General features: G+C 32.5%; 1 protein-coding gene across 6 annotated transcripts in view; it reads left to right on the forward strand.

The window, feature by feature from the left end:
- Window positions 1–23,813, forward strand: part of LOC119836304 (homeotic protein antennapedia) — a 147,177-nt gene that overhangs the window by 93,224 nt on the left and 30,140 nt on the right. Inside the window, exon 2 of one of the 6 annotated variants that reach the window (XM_038361636.1) lies at window positions 2,151–2,191. The exons of 4 other annotated variants lie outside the window; for them this stretch is intronic. The gene's annotated coding sequence lies outside the window, so the exon portion shown is untranslated. Of the gene's footprint in view, window positions 1–2,150; window positions 2,192–21,430; window positions 22,079–23,813 lie in introns of those variants that run through there. One more of the 6 variants, XM_038361622.1, reaches the window with a different exon arrangement.

Here is a 23,813-nt window from a genome sequence, read left to right on the forward strand (position 1 = left end):
GAAAATTTTAATTGCTTATAATCGCAAGTTTTGTGTTTAACCTTCATATAAAACTTCGATGAAATTTTTATGAGCTCGTTTAAACATAATTTAGTTAAATTATGTTTGACAAGTTTTATTTTAAAACTTTTTACGTGTTGTTTATGCATGTCACCTTTTTGTGTTTTGAATCTTTTGTCGCTTAATTTGTTTAAAACTAATCAATCAACGTAGCGGACTAAATACCAAATGAAAAGGAATGAAGAATTAGGTACTTTATGGAACTAAGATAATTAAGTAAGATCTATTTATCGACTGTCGTATATTTGTATATAACACATAGAAAGTATCTATTGGGAAATTTTACGAATGCGCAATCACAGTTTCAAAAATGATACAAAAATAGACAGGTGTTTAGTGTTACCTAAATTACTCAATCTATATAACAATCTAAAAAGAGGCACATATTTCATACCCCATGTGTTGTCTAATAACCGTCGATATGACAAAAACCGGTAGCGAGCGGAATCTTTTTCGTCAGCCTAATGCGATGTTATCAGAGGGGCGAAGGACCCGGGCGGCGCGCTTTGCCACTTAAATCGACGCTATTTATATCTCTTTACTTACTTTCTCCCATGTATGGACGAAGCGGTACATCTGTCTCCATATTGTTTCAATGTTAAAAAAACATCAATGCTATATTTTAAAAATATGTGAATACTTGACAAAGCTTGGCATAACATTACGATTTATTGAATAAGTTATTGATTTAAATGAGGATTGATCAAAACATGAAATTTCAATCAAAAAATACTAATTATTTAGTGATGCTTTACGTATATTGAGCATTAAAATCAATTCGCTGTTCAGAGAATCAGAAGATTATATGTTTTTAATTATATTAAGCCGATTTAATGAACTCGATCTAGGTTAACAAAAAATCTAGGTTACATTTATTAAAACGTGTAAAGCGACTTAGCTTTAATTTATTGACGGATGTTGAATTTGATACTCGTTTATTTTTGTGTTAGAATCTAAATTAATAAATTATTTAGTCGCGTTACGCCTGCGGTTTCGCCCGCGCAGTGAAAGGAAAATATAAATTGTCCCGAGGTTTTCCCTGCTTAGTTCCTGTTTTTATGGATTTCTGGGATAAAAGCTTTATTACCTTCTTTCTTAGGTCTCAAACTATCTTTGTACCAAATATTAACCAAATCATTTCAGTGGTTTAGACTTGAAAAAGAGACAGAAAACAGGCAGAAGTTCCATGTAATATTAGTAGCGATTGAGAAAAGATATTCAATCTATAGAAAACTGGTCTAAAAAAATCAAATATTTTGAAAAAATAAGTATTTGTAGCCAAACTGAAATAAACTTCCATATCGTTTAAAGTTAATTACGTAGAGAGTGTAATTACTGGCTATGAATTTAAATTACATTAAAAGAAATGTATAACATTGCCTTTTGAGTTTGTACACCTTGAAAATATTATTCTGTACTCTCTGTAAGATCGTAGAGATAAATTAAGATGGTATAAATGTTTAATATTTACAACTGGTAATTACAGAAGTCTTCATTTGAAATGTTTCCTATTTATGTTTTATCTCGAGAATAATGTTAAGTTAAATACTTTAGTATTACTATTACTTTAATAATACTAAGTCTACAATAATATTTTAAGGAGGTAACTTTTGTATTTTTGCATGTTTGTAATGTTTTCATGCAAATACCACTCGGCCGATCAGTGAGTGACAAAGGCTATACATGAACCACGGGCGGAGCCGGAGCAAACAGCTAGTATTAAATAAATATGTTTATATTGCTCTATCTTTGAACTAAAATTAAATAAATAAGTAAACCAATTCCCAAATACTTTATATTAAACAAGCGAAAATTCTTTAAAGTCAATTACATATATCTTTTAAAATGAACATGGCCGGCTGTATAGCTTTTTAAGTGTTTCGTAACTTAGGGACCCAAAGCGTCTGTTACTTATAAATTAATACAAAAAGGGATCATAGACAGCCATTCATTAAAACCAGATGTTTAATAAGCAATTAAGTATGTTCTGTGAATGTGCTTGTTTAGTACATTTGGGCGATTGACCAATACTAATATATAATAATACTACTTATTGTGAATTCATTCTAAATATGTCAATTTTGTTGCAGGTAAATCATCCAGATTTCTGTTTTCGAATAAGTTTTAATAGGTTAGTATATACATTGGTATTAAATGTACAGAGTTCAAAGTTAATTTGAAATTTGTTAAGCTAGATATAGAAGATAAAATAGACATAACCACTAACTTTACGGAACATTTTAGAAAGTTTGTACGACACAATCAAAAATCTCTTGTGCAATGCGCTTACAAAATCTTTAGATACAAAATGCACTAAAAAGCATTGAACTTTACAAAAGCTCTCAGGTAAGTATACCATGTAATAGCTAGTGCCACTTATAGAATAGAACGGTATGATACGACACGATATCTTCCCCAATGTATGAAATAGAAATAGAAATTTTTAATAAGTGCGAGCGCGACAGGTGTATGCAACTCGGTTGCGCCCTTGCAAAGCTTAACGCTCAGCTGTCTGTTCGGAGCGGTGATGTTTGAAACACGGGACAGGCGGAGCTTAGCTACAAATCACTCAATGTCACATTTTGACATTTGAGATATTAGGTCTTTTTTTCTATAACTCCACCACCTCTGTAGATATGTATATAATGGCAAATGCGATGACATTTTTTTAATCGGCACAAAATATTGCATATTTTAATATGAAATGTGTGTTCTATTTTCGAACGTATGAAATAGTTCTAAAGACATTCTACTCTGTGGCTGACCATTAAGAATTCTCACGCCTCATCACAGAAGCCATAAAATTTACGATCGCCGTGTTAACATTGTTGTCGCGCCTTTTTTAAAATTCGAAGCCAACGGAACAAACTGGAAATGGCTCGCGTCCTAAAAAAGTAACAGCCAGTTTTGATTAGGCCGGCTTCACCGTAATTAAAATTAAGTTATATGATGTCGATAACGGCATCTGTTGAAAAACATTTATATGTACTTATTGTAAGCTTTTAGACAGATAAGAAACAAAAAAATCTTAGGTATACATTATATGATTAGGTATTTATTTAGATATTTGTCTTAGCCTTGAATATGTTTATCAATATAGATAAACTATGATGAGCGAGAAATTATGAAGTATAAAACTATATTTGCATGTTAATTTATTATTTACTATTCCTAGTGTAATTTTGAATTTGTACAACTAAAAATACAAATAAATTAAAACCCATATCTTTTATATGAATAATGGATTTTTACAAAAGACATTTTAGCTTGAAAACGTGCGGTTTTGTCACCCGCACAAGTGTCACGTTTGTATTGTTAGTGATTACGCAAATTGTCCAAATAGTCCCCAAGTTTGTTTCCAAAGACAATAACCATGTTACTCAGAACATAATTAATTTCTAGCTCCGAAATGTTCGAAAGATCTTGCCGTTATACTCGTAAACGCAGCGGGGCTTTACACCTACAAAGTTAATAATGCACCACATAAGTCTTTTCGCGAAGATGATAAAGTCCACTTTTGTATAGCACGCACGTGTTGCTATTTTTGTTAAAAATTAACTTCACGCATTCTAAATCCACATTTTTACCCATAGACAAAACAATACTCATAATGAATAACATTATAAGTAATTACCCGGGGTTTGTTGCTTGCGTTTTGTTCTAATGCAATTCAAAAACGAAATTTATGACACAGTAAAAGACATTTTCTATTTTAAAACATTCGTGGAATATTAATATTAATTTTTAAATGTTTTCAAATCCACTAAAAAACTTAAAAGGTCATTGTTTGAGTTACGAAGTACGTCCTCTCTTGCATCCGTTGACATCATATCCTATGTTAAATTCTGTAGAAATAAGTAATTCAAACCTTGATGTTGATTGATTTGTTTCCCAATATTTAAAGGTTACTAAAACTTGTTACCCTTTCCCACTAATAGACAGTGTATTTAACAAATATTATCTTATCACTGTACCTAATATATTGTATACGTTGAATATTAATGTTTGAACATAAGCTTAAATTAAGATAAGATTACGCAAATCACTATTAAGCTTGTTGGAATGTTTGGGGGCAGAAATTTATTATTATTTATCATAATTAAGACTATCTGCATTTCTGATAAGTGAAGAACTTTAGTAGCGGTGAAGATTAAAATTACAAAGCTATTAATGACTAATTATCTGATTCAAATTAAGATTTCATTATATAACACGTCATAGAACGGTTCTTGATCAAAAGATAATAAAACAAATAATTAAGTGATAGGATACCACTCTTTTAATACTTCACTAGGTGCCAATTCTATAGGTTCCAATGGATTGCTGGTAATACGATTTCACGGATGCATTAGGAAGATTACAAACTAGCAGTGTTAATTAAGACCCGACATTGGTTCAGAGCCATGTGACGTAATCACACGACTTAGTCGTCACTAAGAAAACAATTTAAAGCTTACTGACGAAGGTTGTCTCATATAGTCGACTCCCCGTTGGGCTAAGACGCCTTGATGGATGGTCACAATATTGAAAACCAATATACGTATGCCATACCGTGAGCTCACGCGAGCCATAATAAGATTATAAAAGTAATGGCTCTTAATTTGATTATATCGATGAAAATGGACTGTAATTTATTGAAAACATTTTGATTATCATGTAATACGATACATTAATAAAAAGCATGACGAATTGTACCTGTTTTATACAGGTTCCTGTATTGTCGAAATCATCGATGTAGGTTATTACCTACATTGATATTTCATTATATTTAGATTCTGTACTTTCGCGTGAAAATGAAAGTGTATAACGTCACACTAACCGTTACGATAATATCTAGTATTAGGCCTTGTCACTTAAAACATGATCTCATTAACTACTTTTCAAAAGCAATTAATATAGTTGGTTAAGTTTCGCTAACAAATTACTTATATCTAATTGATAGACCCATAAAACGCCGTCGAAAGATAAGTTAAATGTATGCCATAAAAATTATCGCAGGAGCTGTCAATCTAGTAAATTTATGATTGGGTATCAAAAAATTAATTATAACTTCAAATCAACCAAGGTCGCACATAATTGGGACTATGAAGTTTACAAGGGCACTCATAGACAAGTTTATTGCTTTTAAATTGTGGTCGGAACACGCTGTGGTGAGCCTGCTTAGTCGCGCCAACTTGGTTTTATGATACCCCAATCATACAAACAACTGATGGATAGATACATTTTTATTGCTCATCAAATATCAAACGTAAGCTAAACTAAACTTTATGAGACATTGAATAAGTATCGAATTTTCTTTGCGGAAAATCTTGTTGATTCCGATTAACATTCGATGTATAAAAATGCAAATCCTGCTTGGGAGGATTACGGTAAATTTTTAATGAAGAATACAAATTTTGTATATTATTTCAAATTTTAAAGTTCGTGTTTTACGTATTATGTTTTACTTTATTTGCTACGCTTTATATGGTAAATTGATAACAAAGCGGCTTGCGCTTGCTTCTTTGCAAAAACAAAAGAGATTACTCATCCGCTCGAACTCTATCTGAGAATTCTTCGAACCTATCACACTGTAGCGACAGCAAATGAAGCTAGAAATATAAAAATGTATTAAGAAAATATGTACCACTTAAAAAAGAATAAATTAGAATTGTCAACAATATTGTAGAAATTGTTTTAATTAGTGCATATTTAACTTTACAATACTTTCATTAATTTATATTGCTATCGACATTCTTCTGTATTTATATAAAAAAAAAAATACAGAAACTTACCTATTTTAGACTATAATATTATTTACAAAAGTCCTTCAGCAAGAGCTATGTTTATTCTATTACAAGCGCGAGATAAAAAGGCGATTATTTCCTAAAGTTCTATCCATACCCACCCCGAGTCCACAAGACGAGAACATAAGACGGAGTACGGAGAAAGTTTGAGTGACGTGCCCCCTCCACCGCTTCGCCCCCTCGAGGATTTATGGCGCCATATTGGATTGGGACAAGATGACACGATGCCCGGATAATTTGGGCAACGCTATCACGTGACGGGCACGAACTGAAACAGCACTTTAATTATGATATTCGGGAGTTTATGCCCCGAGTTAGCAAATGTTTGAAGTTCACTTCGATAGTTCTGCTCTCAAAGCTGTGATTAACAAAGCTCGCTAGTTTTTGTTGAGTCCTCGTTGTAATTGCGTCTAGCTGTAATGCCGTATTCATAATTTTTTTCTTGGTGAAATGAAAGATGTTATAAACAAAGTGTTCATTGGTGGGGTAATAAATTACTGGACGCTGCACGCACTCGCGCGCAGCGTCTCTCTTGACACGCATGCGCCGGTTTTGCGTGCCAAAACACTGCATCTATGCAGGCGTTTCGAAATATAGATTCCCACAGAAAATTTAATTTATGAGGTCATTCCGTTAAAGAAGCAACCGGTTTAATCAAGGTCGTCAGTTTCGTGTTTTTAAAAGTTTGTGTTGAGTTTTGGTCGTTTAGGCATTTTAATTATGATCATTAATTTCTTTATCAAAACAATGCTACCTCTATTCATCAGTGATGATTCTAAGTGATTAATACTTATTCGTATTAAAATGTAGCCATATGTTATTCATGATAAAATATAGATTTAAAAAACTAAGCTGGATACATTTTAAATTATTCGTCCATAGGATCACAGTTTCATACTCATACATTTGTGCGTATACTTTATTAAGTGCGGATTACCTAATTGCAAAGACCAATCTGTTTGTCACAAAGGGCCCAAAAGTGCGAACGTTGCTAAAAGAAATCTTGTTAAGATGACAATTTATGGGTTGTTTTTGCTAAATGAAAATAGTCGCGGCCCGTGAACTAAGCAGACCTTTTTGATTTCCTTAATGGAATCTTTTCGCTTGGGATTTGAGCTGTGCGTTTAAGTTCCGTTCTACGCGGAATTTTATAGCATCGACTTATGGTGGGAACGTTTCGGGACTTTAAATATTAGTAGTAGATAGATAGAATAATATTTAATAATACGCAAATATATCCAAAGTACACTGACATGGCACTTCGTGGAACTCTCCTTGTATAGAATTAAGTAAAATTGTTAATTATTAAGAAGGAGGTGTAAAATTTGTATTATCTCAATATTGTTTACAAGGACATAAAATCAATACTATCAGCCATTTATAATCTAATTTGTTTGTTTGGATTTTTATCCGTTAATCACGCTGAAACTACTGAACGCATTTTGATGAATTTTTTTGGTATACAGACAGGGTATGAGCTGACTTGGGTGATAGGATACTTTTTATCACGATCAAATGCTGCCTTGGGATAAAACAGGAATCTGGATATACGGACGGAGCCGGGACGAAGGTTTAGTTATGTAATATAAATCGGATTTACAGTACTTATATCATTAATGATTGTAGCCTGCTAATTGATTTCTATAACACATATATTATAACATAATAGCAGGAAGAAAACATTATGTTAGTAATTTGTTTTTTTCAGTCTTTTGTTTCGATATAATTATTGGTTATATAGTAGAAACTTTTATGTTTGTAGTTACCTAAATGAGACGTAAAAAGTAACATCGCATGACTTTATTACATGTATAATTTACATAACTAATTGTGCTTATTAGCAGCGTTAGTTGCCATTCGCAAATAAATACAAGATATAAACTAAGGAATATTCGAAAAAGGCAGCTGATAAACTGTAGTCCACCGATTAAGGTTTAAACATCTATCAAAACAAAACAATGAAAAGTTTTTAAAACTTTCTTTGTACCAACGGTCGGATGTATTTCAGGATTTATGACAAAGCGAATTTCTGTACCCGTTTCTCTTTTGTTTATTTTTTCACCACAACTCCTCGCTGCTTTCCATTAGCGAAAATGCGCCATGAAAAGTATGAGATGAAAATGTGAGAGCTGAAAAGAGTGGAAAAAGGCGTATGCTTTTTGAGAAATGTTAATGTTGTCGCGAGAAATCTGCTTCATGAAATACACGTAAATACGTAATGACAGGTCACAACTACAGGGGTTGTTGAGAGTTGTTTTAAGAGCTCTTAGTCAAGAAATTAAATTCGAAAAGGGTTTTCCTTGAAATAATATTTACCTATACTATAGCAATTGTGTTAAAAATAAATCTTTAATTCTTTAAATTTCAATATAAAGAACAATATTTAAGTAGAATATACAATGCATTAAAATTAAAACAAAAAATGTAGAACTGCATTTTAGTCTTTGATAATTTTTCTGCTAGATAGGGCATATAGGGGATAGAGCAAAAAGAATTTATGTATGAAATAAAAACAAAACAAGGTGCTTACTGCTATACAAACCGAACGCAAACTTGGAATTTAATAAAACACATTTATTGAATATAAATAAACATTAATGCTAATGTTCTCATTTCCTCTGTGTGGATATGCAAATGAATCTTAATAAAATTATTTTAAAACAGAGAAATCAGGTTGTTGAGTAAAACGTGTGATTGGAACGCTTATTATTGATTTTAATCGGTGCATAATTTATTTTTATGTGAACGTTTCGTTAGCATGTGTTAGTTCTGAAAAACCTTTCACTCTGCAATTTGATCCAAAATAAGAAAACACGTTAAGTATCTTGCATTGAATAAATTTTCTCGATCATCAATACTACAGATAAATAGCGGACTAACTGTTGCAATAATAATTGGTACTAATTGTATTGTAATTATGACAATGGTTTTGATATTCCTTTTTCATTTGTAAGACTATTGTGATTTATTTATAGATTTATGTAAACAATTTGAAAATTCTAGAAGATTATCGAACATGAATATTTCATTGGTAATTCGAATCTCTAATTAATACATAGCATACCCATATAATTTTATTTATAACAGATAAAACTGTTTACATATTTTTTCTATGATGTGATATATTGATATTTTCTATGATAATATGATGAGATAACATGTACATAATATCTTACTTGAACTATGTCGATTTTTATTACTCCACTTTTTCATTAAAAGTACTTCAAAAGTACTTCTAATTATCATTTTAACACGTCATCACAACAACCTATCACGTACTAAGTACATTGCTTCAAATCTTTCGGAAGATCGTGATCTTGCGTTCCATATAATTCAATGTACGAGTAGGTACTACTCCTTTGTCGGGTTACGTTTTGTTTGACAGGCTTTGTTCATAACCCTCGAGATTCGGTGCGGAGGCGAGTTCCCACCCTTTTTGTCCCGTTTTCCTGCCACGCTTTCTACTTCCTCTCTCTCCCTCCTACGAGTCGGGATGCATTTGTTGTGTTTACTTGGAACTTTAGTTTGTTTGCGCTGAATATGTATAGTATATTGTAGAATCGAACAAAATACGTTTTGTGTATTTTTTATTTATCTTCACGTGACATTAATTTTTTGAAACGATAGTCGACTTCAGAAACTGTATAGCTAAAAATATTTTATTACGTAACACACATACGTTTTAAAAGAAAGCTTTATCACTAAATAATGGAACTTTATACAAACCAATTAAGTTCTATTATAAAACTGCTACATAAAATCTAAGCCTAATCTACATAAATAAAAAGTATTCCAAGTTGCATATCTCCTACAGTTTTGTCGCGACACACGTCGGTCTATTTTCTTTACTTCGCTTTATTTCGTTGCTTTGCCTCCCACTGTTTCCGTACCGAGACCACTTTTGGTTACTTTGCTCTGTTTCCTTATAATAAACCACACAGTTATATTTGATAAACTCGTTTTTAGCATTTTATAAGAGAGGCAAAAGGGTATAATTTAATATTTATGTATCTTGTATTTAAATTTCTGTCTCCACACTCGTTCGTACAACAACTCAAAATAAAGTGTATTTCGCTCGCTTTACCAAAATTCAATTTAAAACGATGTTCACAAATTAAAAATGCATGAGAATTGCCGCATGAAAGAACATATTCATCGGGAAACCATCAATCAATATATTCTTTGTAAAAAATTAAATAACCATAAAACCGATAGTGGGACATTTAGTATGCAGATATAATACAAAACTATTTCTATGCTAATACGAATTTCATATTCTACTAACTGATTATCACTCGTATATTTAAAAGCGATAACTATAAATGATTGTGATGTATGATCCATAATTCACCCAAACAGTGTTGTCAATAATATGATATTTAGCGATACGATTTTTAGCGAATACGGCACGCGACGTCACCTAATATAATGTATTTCTGATAAATAGCCCTTATTCAGCGGGGCTCAATCATTGATATCAATACAATGACTTGATTTATACTGCACCGTGAAATAGGTGCATCCAAAACATTTTAGTCATATCCCTTCGATAGGCCGTTAAATACGATGAAAGACTTTCGTGTCTAGAAAGATAAAAATTTAATTCGATTCAGTTATAATAAACTTTTGTTCAGTGTTGACCATTTTTGTAAATGTCAGATGCACCTTTATCTATAAGTTTTAAAATTAAACATGAAATATATGACAATAACACGAAAGTTATTAATTAACAAAATTATTCCAAACATTTAGTTACACGTGTACACTGTACGATGAACGTAGAGTTCAAGTTATTATTGTTATGTTTTGTACTTATATAAATAAATGTAATTAAACATAAATCGCATTATTGATATACCTGAAATGATGTTTTTACTATGTTCCTACCGCTTCAAAAACAAACGGTACATTATAATGAATACAGAATTTTTATATTGAAACACACAATGTGTCCTAAAAGATATCCTTAAAATTTTCAAATGATAATTTTATTTAAACCTTCTTAAACAAAATTAATCGTTTCCCAATATAGTACATACTTACCAAGATAAGTTGGTAACTGTTTTTGTTATGTGCATCGCGAAAGAATCAATTTTATTGGTAAAACAAGCGGCAGTTGATTTATGCCCTACGAACGTGTTTCAGCGATATCGTGTCACCGGTCCGCCATGTTCGCGCCTCGCTCTAGAATTTGCTAGAAAATTCTCTGTTTACGATTTAAGCTATTTAAAACCGTATACAGGGTATTTAAAACCACATGTACCGTGAATAAGTTTCAGATTTTTATAAAAATATTAAACTTAAAAAAAATGTTACTCCTTTTGGATAGAAAATTATAAAAGGTACATTTACAAATTAGAATATATGTACGAATGTAATCAGTGATGGTATATTGATTGAATTGTAACTGCCAATAAATAAGGATGAAAATCGATAAGGGCTTGTACAGACAAATTTAGCAAACTATCGGTCAACGAGCCTAAATACAAATCTAATATTACTGTTCCTAATATGAAATGTATAAACTCTATATGAAATATATAGGTACGTTATATACCTTGTTTACTAAAATGCTGGCATTAATTAAAATATTCAAACGACAAAATAAGAAATAAATTATAATAGATTTTATAACGTAAGCTCCGTAACTCTTTATACACACCTGCTCATATCGCATCGATTAGAATCTTAACAAATTCGTTATAGGAAACTATGCAATGCTAATTGTGTAAGCTATATCTATGATTGCTTTTGTGTATTATGTATGAATTAAACATTTTACTTCTTATTACAATAATAAATAAGTCAACCGAATGAAAACACTTATCATTTTTATTGTCTTCGTTTGCGTTCATTATGAATAGTGTTTTGTAAAAAAAATTCACACAATGCAGCTTTTAACGTATTGCCAATGTTAGTATGAAGTTTGGACTGAGAAGAGTGAGGTGTGACCAAATACCTATCGTGACTATAAAGGCATATTCATAGTGATTTCCAAAGCACTTCAAATTTCAAATGCGATTTTTGCATAGATTACTTATAAAATATCTAAATTCACAATTTATATTGAAATCGAATTATCCATCCTTTTTTAATATTTGCGATAATTTGAATATCTCTCTTGATTGAAGGTCTCTCGTAACGTTTATCTTAGAAATAAGAAATTTCAACAAAAATATTTTTTTTTTTTTTTTTTTTTTTTTATGTCATAGTGGGCAACTGAGCTGGTGGTTCGCCTGATGGTAAGCGATCACCACCGCCCATGTACATTCGCAAAGGTAGGACCTCTGCGAATGCGCTGCCCGCTTTTTTGGGGTAAGGGAAAAGGAATGGATTAACGACTGGAAAGAAGGAATGGACTGGGACGGGTGAGGAAAAGGAAACGGGCCTCCGGCTCCCCCACTCACCGTACGAAACACAGTGGCATGCCACTATTTCACGCCGGTTTTCTGTGGGGTTGTGGTACTTCCCCGGTGCGAGCTGGCCCAATTCGTGCCGAAGCGTGCTCGACTCCCACAATATAAATGGCTGTCAAATGGACCACCTTGTTTGGGAGTTGGTTAAAAAAAACACAACATACAAAGTACTTGTCACAATCGACAGCATCACTTATTAATTTGCACATTTACTTGCCAATTTGCTGTATTTTTTTACCATTTGTCATCATTAGCGTACTCGGAATTATTCTTCATCAACATAGCGTTGTCTGACGCTCTACAAAAAGACATAAATTACCGTGATCGCCTTTTTTACTACAACCGACGTTCAGTTATTGAAATATTTCTTCCATTCAAACATATACCTGCCACGCTTCATAAATTCCAACATTATCGTCGCTAATGCGGCTATTATCACTGTATCTAGAAAATAAAAGTACCCTTAAATGACTTGAAGACTTTAAAATATCTTAAGGGAAAAACGGTACTGTATAATGATTCAATTAACAAACAGCAAGTATATTACCAAACAATACATAAGTAAGTCTCTAATGAGGCGGTACATTTATAGCCCATAACAGTACGCGCACCTTGTCGCTCAAAAATAGCTTTAATAAATATTGTCGCCACACTATCGTGGAGCTACAATATTGTATCAGAAATATCTCGGGCGAAAGCTACCAGATCCACAAGGATTAAGGTCACGTATGTTGAATAATATAAAGTGGACACAGATATGCCAATTTCGTGACTTAGATATAAACCTGATATCTCGCATTGTTGCTAAACGGAGAACGAATGTTGCAATCAAACCGAACATAAAAACATTTGATTAATTGAATCAGACGGAACGAACTTTTAGGCGAGATGTTTTGTGAATTAAGTTAATGGGTTCCATCAGCGATGAATGACCAATTAACTCTTCAGAAGCACTTCTGAGTCGCCGTCAATCACTATAATTAGTGCTTGGTGTGATATAAAGCTACATAACTAAGACCACAAATCCACGTTCGGCTTCAATTTCTAACGGGCCGCGCCGGCAACTGTTTAAATCATGCGCCTGATCCAAAAATAAACTGCGCGCGATCACTTCTCCGCCACGCTGTAAATTCACCGCTAATTTACAGCCCCACACTGTTATAAATAAATAAATATTCGTCGCCACACTATATCCTCTGCTGACAAAATGTGGCATTACTTGTATGGTTTTGTCATAACAGATCCTTCGTGGGATACACTTAGCGGATAAATTATGAACTGCTTCGAACATTTTGTCGAATGGGAAAATCACCAAGATCAATATGGAACTTCGGTAGTGGTTTGTTTAGACGCGATCCAAATTGCCGCAATAATTTAGAGAAGTGCTCAGTAAAGTTTAATGTTAATGCCGTTAATATGTCACGCTTGCGGACAATGTATAGAAAAATGTGAATCTCGTTTCAGTTCAATTAATTTCGTGGCACTAGGTAGTGAGCTACAAATTATTCCGCCACTTTCGACGGTAGGAAAGTTATTGAGTGCCAAATGGATTGAAGCAAGGGAACAGCCGGAGTGTCCGCTCTCGTGCCAGGGATCACTGCTGATTGTAACAGAAATTCTTTGACATTGTTACCGTTAATCTTGTAAATACGATTTTAAATAGAACTTTTGTTCCGATGACTCATCGCTTTAATTAAAAGCCAGACTAAAGGTTAAAATTTCAATAAAAACTTTCTTTATCTATTTGTTTGTCTACATTCATAATAAATTGCATTCATATTTCTAAAATCTAATACTTTTGACCTTTAAGAAGCATTTCCTTGTTTAAATGTAAGTTAAGAAAGCAGCTGCTGAATTTATCGTCATTATAAATCGAGGTTGTAAGACCAAAGGGCGGACTTAAAATATGTATTGTTACACTATTATTTTTCAATGAGCCATTGAGTATTTGTTCCTTTAACCGTCGGTACTAACGACCTGCCGTTTTGTTATAATACATATAACCTATTAAGGTTAGTTTATTGTTCCTATTACATGATGAATGCATTAAATACCTACATAGCGTAGGAGTTGTTGTTTCTCATATTGTTATGACTAAGAAAAAATTTCAAAGTCTATGTGCATGCACCTCGTTATTGATTAGTAATAAAATAATGTTTTATACTTTAATTACTGAAGGACACAATATTCGAACTAAATTTGAGTTTGAACCTAGGTACTGTTAGTGTAGAAAATACTTTGTACAATATACTACAAACTCAAGGATATTACACAACCAAAACATCATTTACTGGAGAATACGTAAAAGCAACCAGATTATATATCGACAAATGACGTAGGGAATTCATCTCTATTGAAATATCATGATGCTATGTTGCCAACGGGCGGAGTTTAGCCGGTGCCAAGTATGGCGGGCGCGTTAATGTACCGTCCAAGATTCACAAAATGCTCTTATTGTCCGTCTAGCCATTAGTTGATCTATGTGGACACACACAGTGCAATGCAAAATGTCAATCTGTATGTAATGATTAAAATTGCTGCATATCCAATTCGCATATGATTTGACGGCAGCTCGTCTCGCTAACGTATCTTGCCAAACTTTTTAAACAGCATTGTTTGTTTGTATTAATACAGGTAGGTATAACATGTTCTGTAAATTTACGAAAATAATATAACACGTTAGTTAAGTAAATTTTATTACCGCATATTTCCAGTAGATATTTTATAGTGATTAATTAGTAAAATGCTAATAGAGGAACTAACATTTGTAAAGGTTGATTATCTAAATATCATTTATCAGTGTGAGAATTAGCCTTGCAATTGAATATATCTTGAATACATTTACGGTGTATTTATGAAATGTGACATTTACATTACTGCGCAATAAGAACGCATAAATCATATTTTAATTATAAAAATTAAAGCGTAAAACAAATGACAGCAAAAACAGTTTGATATTTATAAGTGGCTTAAACAGTTTAAGCTAGTCTCTGACTCAGACTTATCTATTTATTCATCATTCAACCTTTTATTACAACTAACGTGCTCGCAATACTAATTTATAAGAACACACACGTTGTCTGTATCGATCTGCTGGACGTTATAATCCAGTATAATGTATTTGTGATTTTCCTTATTGCAAATTAGTATTTGCTATAAATTTTATTTTAAACCTATAAAAATGTGTAGTTGAATGCTTACTTTGAGTATTATAATATGCATGAATATTCAAGTTTAAATAAAAGAACACAAGTTATTACATTTTTAGAATAAAACAACAAATACAATATCACAGTAGAAAATCCTATGTATAAACGTTCGTAACACAGAATTCAATAAAGCATTAAAATTAACCGTATTCAGTTCGCGGGAGGAAGCAGATCAAATCAGATGCTCGGATTAAGATAGGATAACACAACTTATAATGATATGTATGTACGTGAGAAGGGCCCGCCATGTTTTATTTATCTTCTCTCGTGATACAGTCGTGCCGTGAGATCGCTCGCCACGTTTTTTGCCCCGGTCCTGTCTGTATTGAGACGTCTCCGTATGCCTGTCCCTACAAGCGACATGACGGGGACACTTATTTTTCAATGTTTTTTAGTCTTTAACAAGCAGTGTTTCACGTTTTTCCTGCTATTAGAATCAGTAGTACAGTAACACGCAGTTTTTGTCGTGACGATTCGCTCAATCATCTAGTAGGTAGGTACGAGTACAATGCTATAAATTATACATAAGTTGTTAGAAAAACATTTTTCATCAAACGACCTTCGTATCGAGACATCTGCAAGGGGATATTAAAAATCCATTCATCACGCCAACAAAAAATAAGAATTCAGATTCACACTCAAATACGGCGACTGCAAAATCTTGAGAGACGAAGAGGTATTTGTATCCCACCCTCGCCCGGCCTCGCCGGGAGACGCCTCCCTTTTGACAGGAAATGATTGTCTAATATTAGCTTTGTTATAAGGCTCCTCTATTGGGATTTGAGCACACCTTTTAGACGTTTCGATATAACTTGGGATCGATTACATGTATTCGCAATATCAAAATAGCATTAAGGAAGATCACACAAATTAAAGTCGTTACGTTTTTCAACAATTTAATAGATATATCGCTCGAAAATAACACTAAATTAAATAGAGAATGTCGGGTCAATGGCCTCGTCTAGTCAATGGCATCTCAATTTTTTATACACCCCCGATTATCAACAAAAGTCGTGGCATGTATCGGACTGAACTTCAGAGTTTTATTTTAAATACAATTTATTGGTCGGACGTCTATTTCGACTGTGCTTTCGTCAACACCGGGAAGCGTTTGGGCTTGAATAGACGACACTTTGAATAGTAGCTTCGAGACGCGGAGTGGGTATCTGCCGTTGACAGATTTGTGGAATACACGTATCCGACACGGTACCGGAAGGTTTTTGAGGCCATAAATCTCCTTTATTACATAGTAATATGGCATTATTATGAAAATTCCCACACGTTTTTTAAAAGTAACATTTTTGTTTGAATCAAATGTTATCTGGAATACGATAGGAGATTTTCGACGGAATATTTTTGTCGAAATTGCAATAACTGAAACTCGCATATTGCGCGATTCGCGTGTAGATAACAGAAATAATGGGGTTCAAAAATGAAATTAATTCCAGGTTGATGATTTCAAATTGAAAAGTCACATCGGCTCGCGCAATAATTCATGATCCTGAAACGTGTCCGGGCGGCTGTGTCGGACGACAATAGGGTTGCCGCTATTGTGTTTGCGATACGTTCCGTTGTTGTCCTAGATACAAATTGGAAAACATCCTTTCGCTAATAGCATTGTCTCGATTCTGGTCGATGAGTTAGAGCGAGTCGTGACGTCACGAAATCAGCAACAACGTTAATAACCAATTTTACGAGTTTTTTCCAAGAAAAAATATGATATGCTATTTCAATTCGACTATTAGGTTAGTTTAGTTATTTCAATCACACTTTCTTCTTATTTTATAAAGTAGAGGTAGTGTAGTATGTAACAACGAAATTTATCGATACCGCTTTATATCTCACTCTGTATACATATAACCATAATAAAAATATAAAATATAGCAAATAATAAATACGCTCAATTCTATTAAATTATTAAAATTAAAATATTAATATGCAAATAAGTGAGTTTTGTTCAACCCTACTCCGTTCATTTTCACAGTACTTTGTCGGGCGACTCTTCCGCTTCACCACGCACTCTATCTCTAGAGGTAGAGCATCAATTTTAATACATTTACCTTTAGTCGTTTACATACATAGTCTTATATATCTGGTTATAATCTTGTTCTACAATATTTATTCTTACGAATATTTAAAAACAATTTATAACTAAATAGCTTCAGCCCTATTATATACAATTTCGCAGTTCTTTGTCTAACTCTTAATTTTAGAAATAGCTGATTAACTGGATTATTGTCGAATATTTCGACATTAAAATTTTACTGCTATTATATATACTAAATACGATTTAACGGATAATGTTTTTGTGTGTATATGTATTTTACATAAACATAATTCTTAAAGTATTTTCGGAAATCGCAAGAAAGTATTAATAAAGTAACTTGCCTAAGATTATTGTACTTATATAGGTAATTACATATAGAAGTAGCTCGTATGTTGAAATTGAAAATGGCAAAGGTTATAAAAGTGGCGAGTAATTTTGCACTTGCAAAGGCTATTTAAAAACAAAGTTTTATATGTAAATACTGGTCGGTAGCAGACCTCATGTTTAATGCAGCCGCTTGTCATGAACATTTGTCGGTCGCAGTAATTCAAACCTTCCCACTTTAATATCACTATACTTATAAAGTGATGGATTAAACTTCCAGTTTATCACTGATAACGTAAATCGAGTAAGTACAAAGACCTGGCATTGTAGGTTCTAGTTTTGATAAGATCAAAGGAAAATTAAAGCATCGATGGCATTTTTATTTAATTCTCTTTTTCTTTCTGATACTGCGTTGTCAGGTTGTTTATTTAAAACTTAATGTCTTAAACACGAATATCATTTATATAAATAATATACATAACAAGGATTTAATAACTATATATAAAAACTGCTACTTAATAAAGTTAATAAAATTTTACGATTTTCTTTCAAAACGAAATTATATTATCTCGCAAATAAAATTGTCTTCTTAAATTTTCTATTCTACTGCAAATGAATGAAAATAATGAACATGTAGGTATGTCACTGCCCAAATTCGAAGTGCTGTCTAAATTTTTTACAATTTAGCAAACAGCTATTAGCATAATAATAACATAATAATTAATCGCCATGCCATCTATAGCGAAACACAAAATATAATTTATTTAAATAAAGTATTACGATTTTGTTTCGTAAGCTACCGTATTAAATTAATTACGACTAAACCTTTTTAATAACCTCAGTGACGTTGAAAAATAAAGCTAGCGTTACATGTTAATCCTACTAATTATTGCTACGAGTTAATTAGAAAAAACATCGTAAATCATTTTATCCACGACTCTCAGCTATGTAAAGCTAAGTTGCCAAGGAAATACAATGGGTGTATGTATATCCTTATCCGATGACCTTTTTCGGCTACAGTTAGAAAGAGAAACAAGGTTTCTCACACACATACGAAAGCCGAGCCCGTAATTTGCCTGCACGAAAATTTGATAATAAATCATAATAGTTTTAGACAGACTTGGGGTAAAAAATTAACCGAATTGGAAAGTGAATTGTAAGGCACAGCGAGGTTGGCCTGTTATTAGAGCAATTATGTTATTATGTTTGGCGTATCTAATCCGAAAAACTAAATTGGAGTCGCTCGCTGCCGGCGAACGCCCAATAGGTTCAATCATTTCTAGTTGTGGGTCGCACGAAATTCGTTGCGGAAGCAATAAGAAACACGAAAACTTCGACCAAATTATACGTAACCTAAGAAAACTATCGATTAAAACAGGGGTGCGATTGAGAACTCTTTCGAGACCCCCACTTCGCTACGGTTCATAGTTTTGATAAATTAAAAAGGGAGCTTCGATGCTGTACATATTTCGAAGTTCACATTTCATAACAACCCCGTTGCCCTTTTGTATCCCTCATTCAACTCATACATCATTCGGTATGACCATAATTGTAGTGATGGATTCGACGTCATTAGAATAAAACGCTTATAGGCGAAGAGAAAAAGTTCACTATGGGCTGCAAATAAAAACACTGCATGAACGATTGCCTCTTTCACAATTTGTATCTTTAGCATACATTGCTCGCGAAACAGGTTTTTCTCCTATGTTATGAACACGTTTTGTGTTTTCAAAACGCGTCGTCCTTTTGTATTATCTAAATATCAAATATGAATACCAAATAAGGGTTGGGACAAAAGAAAAACTGGCATGCTTTTAATTTATGCGTAAACGAGTACATGAAAACGTAATAATAGGAGCGTGTTTGGTAAATATATTATTGTAATAACTCTCTTGGGATACTTCAAAGTTGCCAGGGTCTATTTTCTAAAATTTCACGGTAGATACATCATTCGGCAGTCGTGGAAAATTGTTAACATCTTCATTACGTCCTTTATTGCCTTTTAGTTTGGATAATTGTGATGTTTTTTTTTTGTCCAATTACCACTAGCTTGACCACTGACCATTGTAAATTTTGATTTATCATTACTATTACCGTACCATATGTCACTTTGTTTGTATATATCTGGTACTCATGTTCTATTAGTACATAGTAGGTATTGTGTATCTTCTGTGTTGTATTCAATGGCCACATTGTTTACCAATTTTTATCGAAGCAATATTTATGATGTTGACAGTGAGATAAAGTTGCAATAAATTAATTTTTATTAATTCTATTCAACTTTTGTTTATAGAGCTGCAGTGCATTTGCTTCGCGGCATTATCGTTTTTATTATTGTTTTTTGCTGATAGTTCCATGTATAACATTATTTTCTATGATTTATGATTATTACCGGTATCTATCCGTTTTGTAAGTCGATTGTTGATTTGTTTTAACTGAAATTGCACTTTATAACTATAACATAGTTGCAAATATTCCCATTTCTTCTATATAAGTTATTAATCTCTGTCGCACTGTAATGTTTATTAAGTCTTCCCGAATATCTGTTAGATGATAAAAGCAAACTTTAAATTAAAATTTAACTGAGCAATTATAAACCAAAAACTTGACTTAACATTTATAAATGATATAAAAATAAATAAAATTTACAATAAACAGTGACGTTGTATTTATTTGTCTTGTAAAAATATTGCAAGAAACTTGGACGTCATGATGTTAGCTCGCACGTCATATCACTTGTTATGGTTTCAATGTTAATGTTATGCAGGAGCTTAGACTCAACAAATGTCTATTATATTGAACTTGACATAGGTTCCTCATTGCACTGACCTACTTATCTCTTTCCAAACACAGCTGACCTGCAATATCTAAGCTAATGAACCAATGCTGTCAGGTCAAATGATAAGAAGCCGATGACTTTAGTTTTTCTCTCCCTCAGAGATAAGGCGCTAGCAATATTTTATTTTACGGCATTCAAATTTGTAAACATGATGATTCATTAAATGTATTTAGCACTGTAGTTTAAAGATATTCATGAATTTATTTTTTGTTTCAGGTAAGATTTGACAACGTACAACAAAGACAGCTCAAGCGGAGTTACTTGTAAATCTCTTAAAATAAGTGAATTAAAATAAGAACTTATATGTCCTTCATCCCATGCTTCGGTTATCTTCAAGAATTATCTAAAGAACTTTAATATTTTAATTGCTTAACAACAGCTCCTTAGCTCACGTACTTCATGAATGTTAAATAAGAGATCATTCATTTGATTCCAATCGCAGAAACGAGGACGCATCTCTACAACGTTTTCCGCCCATCCGTAGCAACGATGCATTCACACGCATTCGGATAATCTCTCATGTGATCGGCTACATAGGCGCGTGTACACTCAATCATAACCGGCCATTTTGTAAAACCGATACTCACTTCACATTCTCTTTTGCAGTTAGGCATCATTTCGTTTGGCCACGCTAAAAGCACGCTGCATGTTCGCACTCCCACCCGTTACAACACAAGCGCGTAGCGCGTATGATTCATGAAGCTTCGTTTGTGAGAGTGCCCGCACGTTCGCGCTCGGCTGGAAAATGTCAGTGTAGTTGTGACTATTGGACGTGGTGGTTGTGTATGTGTGCGTGCCCACTCATGGCAGCGGACTATGACGGCTCGTAGATTTGACAGCTAGCTCAATGCGGGTTCAGACGTTCATTAAACGACCACCGTAATTTCGTGAAATAGTTGACAGTTTACGTACAAATAAAGTTACGTTCGCGGTGAGCTTTACGCGGTGAACCGCGAATTTTGAGCTCAAAGATTTTCGCGCGCTCTTGAACTTGACGTGTTATTATGATAGAAATTGAATTGATTTGTGACATTTCCGTTCGTATTTACTTATCATGTTCGCAATTAGATACGCTTCGTCGGAAATCAGTCTGAGGGGCATTGGTATGAATAAAATATTACCCGCGGTTTGGTGGTCTCAACTAGACGGAATGATATCACTAAATACGAGCGAAAAATAAAGTGGACTGTAATGACCTTGTTTGAACTATACCAATTAATTATGGCGAAAAAAAGGTGATATTGGATATTAAGTGTGATTCAGTTTATTGTGATGTAATTGTCATTTTATAAACTTTTCTTTTAGTGCAACTTTAACATTTGTTTTTATTAGTGACTTCAGGTTTTTATGGCTTATTTTATGTGAAATTTGTTTGGAATCTCTGCAACATACGATTGGTGAGTTGATCATTTAAAATTGAACATTATATTTCTAATAAGAACTTTTTTGTAATGTTCATTTCTGTAAATGTTCTGTTTATAAACAAACAATCCATAAATTGTTTTTATTTGTTACTTTAAAATTATTGAAATGTAATTTCAAGCAGATTCAAATCAAAGTATTATAATATTATTAAAATAGCAAAACAGCAAAAGTTTTTTTATCCGAAACTTTACTAATCAACATATTGCCAAGTAATTGTACTTTATGCTTTTTGCATTATCTAAATTAGTAAAGGTTATCTCAACCCATTTTACCCAAATATTCACCTTGCCCTTTTTATTCATTACTACAATTTATATTAAATTCTACTTTCATTTCACCGTTGTCTAAATACAGCATACATACACATAGCATCAAAATAGTTTTTTTTTTATTTCAATAACTTTAATTAACACTACCAAAAAGATCTAAAAAGTTTGATTCACCGAAATGATATCCACATAAAATAAATTGTATGCATTATCAACGCGATGTTGCTATCAAAATTAATATAGACATTAATTCGAATAAGCATAATATTTCATTGTTTTCTTTCGTCGAAATACCTTTTGTAGGAGTTGCCGAAGACAGGTACGGCAGGCCTTAGTCATTTATCATGTGTGATCCAAAGTCATTTGAAGGACCAAATAGAGTCGTATCTCTTTCGGTAGACGGACGTTTAGCACCGCCTTTGGAAATATCATTAATCAACTTTTTCTGTAATATTTTTTGGGTATGTATGTTTGAATGGTGAATAGATTGTATGAATGTTGTTATGTCGGAAGACCATATAAAATGGCCAATTGTATGATCATGTTATAATTGAATTCATTTGTAAAATTCACGTCTTGATGAAAATATGTTTTTCAGTTGAAGATATAAGCGTATAAGTATACCTACATGTGACCTTTAAGAAACAAATGTATTCTATTACATTAAGCGTATCTTTTTCACTAGTTAAAAAAATATATATAAAATTGTATAAAAGAATACACCTATTTTAATACAAGAACAAGACACAATACTATATATAATTTTCCTTATTATAATAACTACAGAAGTATTCAGATTCGTTTTCATTATTAATATGATGAAATATTCCATTTAGGAGCCAAATTACGTAATATATGAAATATTTGTAATTTATATAAGAAATTATAATTTCATTGAAAATTTAAATATAATATAAATATTACATGTTAGAGGTAGCTCTTTCGTATTTAATTGTAGCTGTATGTTTGAAATGAATTTGTTATTAAGCAAATTCATGATTTTTTTCCCTCTTACAACCAGAAGAAATATATAATGTTGGTTCACCTATCAGTATATAATTTTAATCATTGAGTTTTGATATTCATTTATAAATATGATTAAGCATTGAATTTTCAACACGATACAAAAAATCCTCAAATTATTTACTGTTAATGAGTGGAAATATAGTATAATAATTAAAATATTTATCACATATTTTATTAGTAATATTGCAACATGGATCTTGGTATACTTGAAAGTTTGTACAATATAATCCTCCAAAACTGCTAGAAAATATTTGCTTCCCGCAAATATACAACAAACAACATTATACTATTATTTGGTTACAACCAAAAACATTATACAAATGCAGACATTCGCTTTATATATATACTTAGTCTGGCCATAAATACTGTTACACTTAATTATAAAAAAATATTACATTTGAATTTCGAATCT

This window comes from Zerene cesonia, chromosome 3 (assembly GCF_012273895.1).
Source record: "Zerene cesonia ecotype Mississippi chromosome 3, Zerene_cesonia_1.1, whole genome shotgun sequence".
Classification (NCBI taxonomy): Eukaryota; Metazoa; Arthropoda; class Insecta; order Lepidoptera; family Pieridae; genus Zerene; species Zerene cesonia.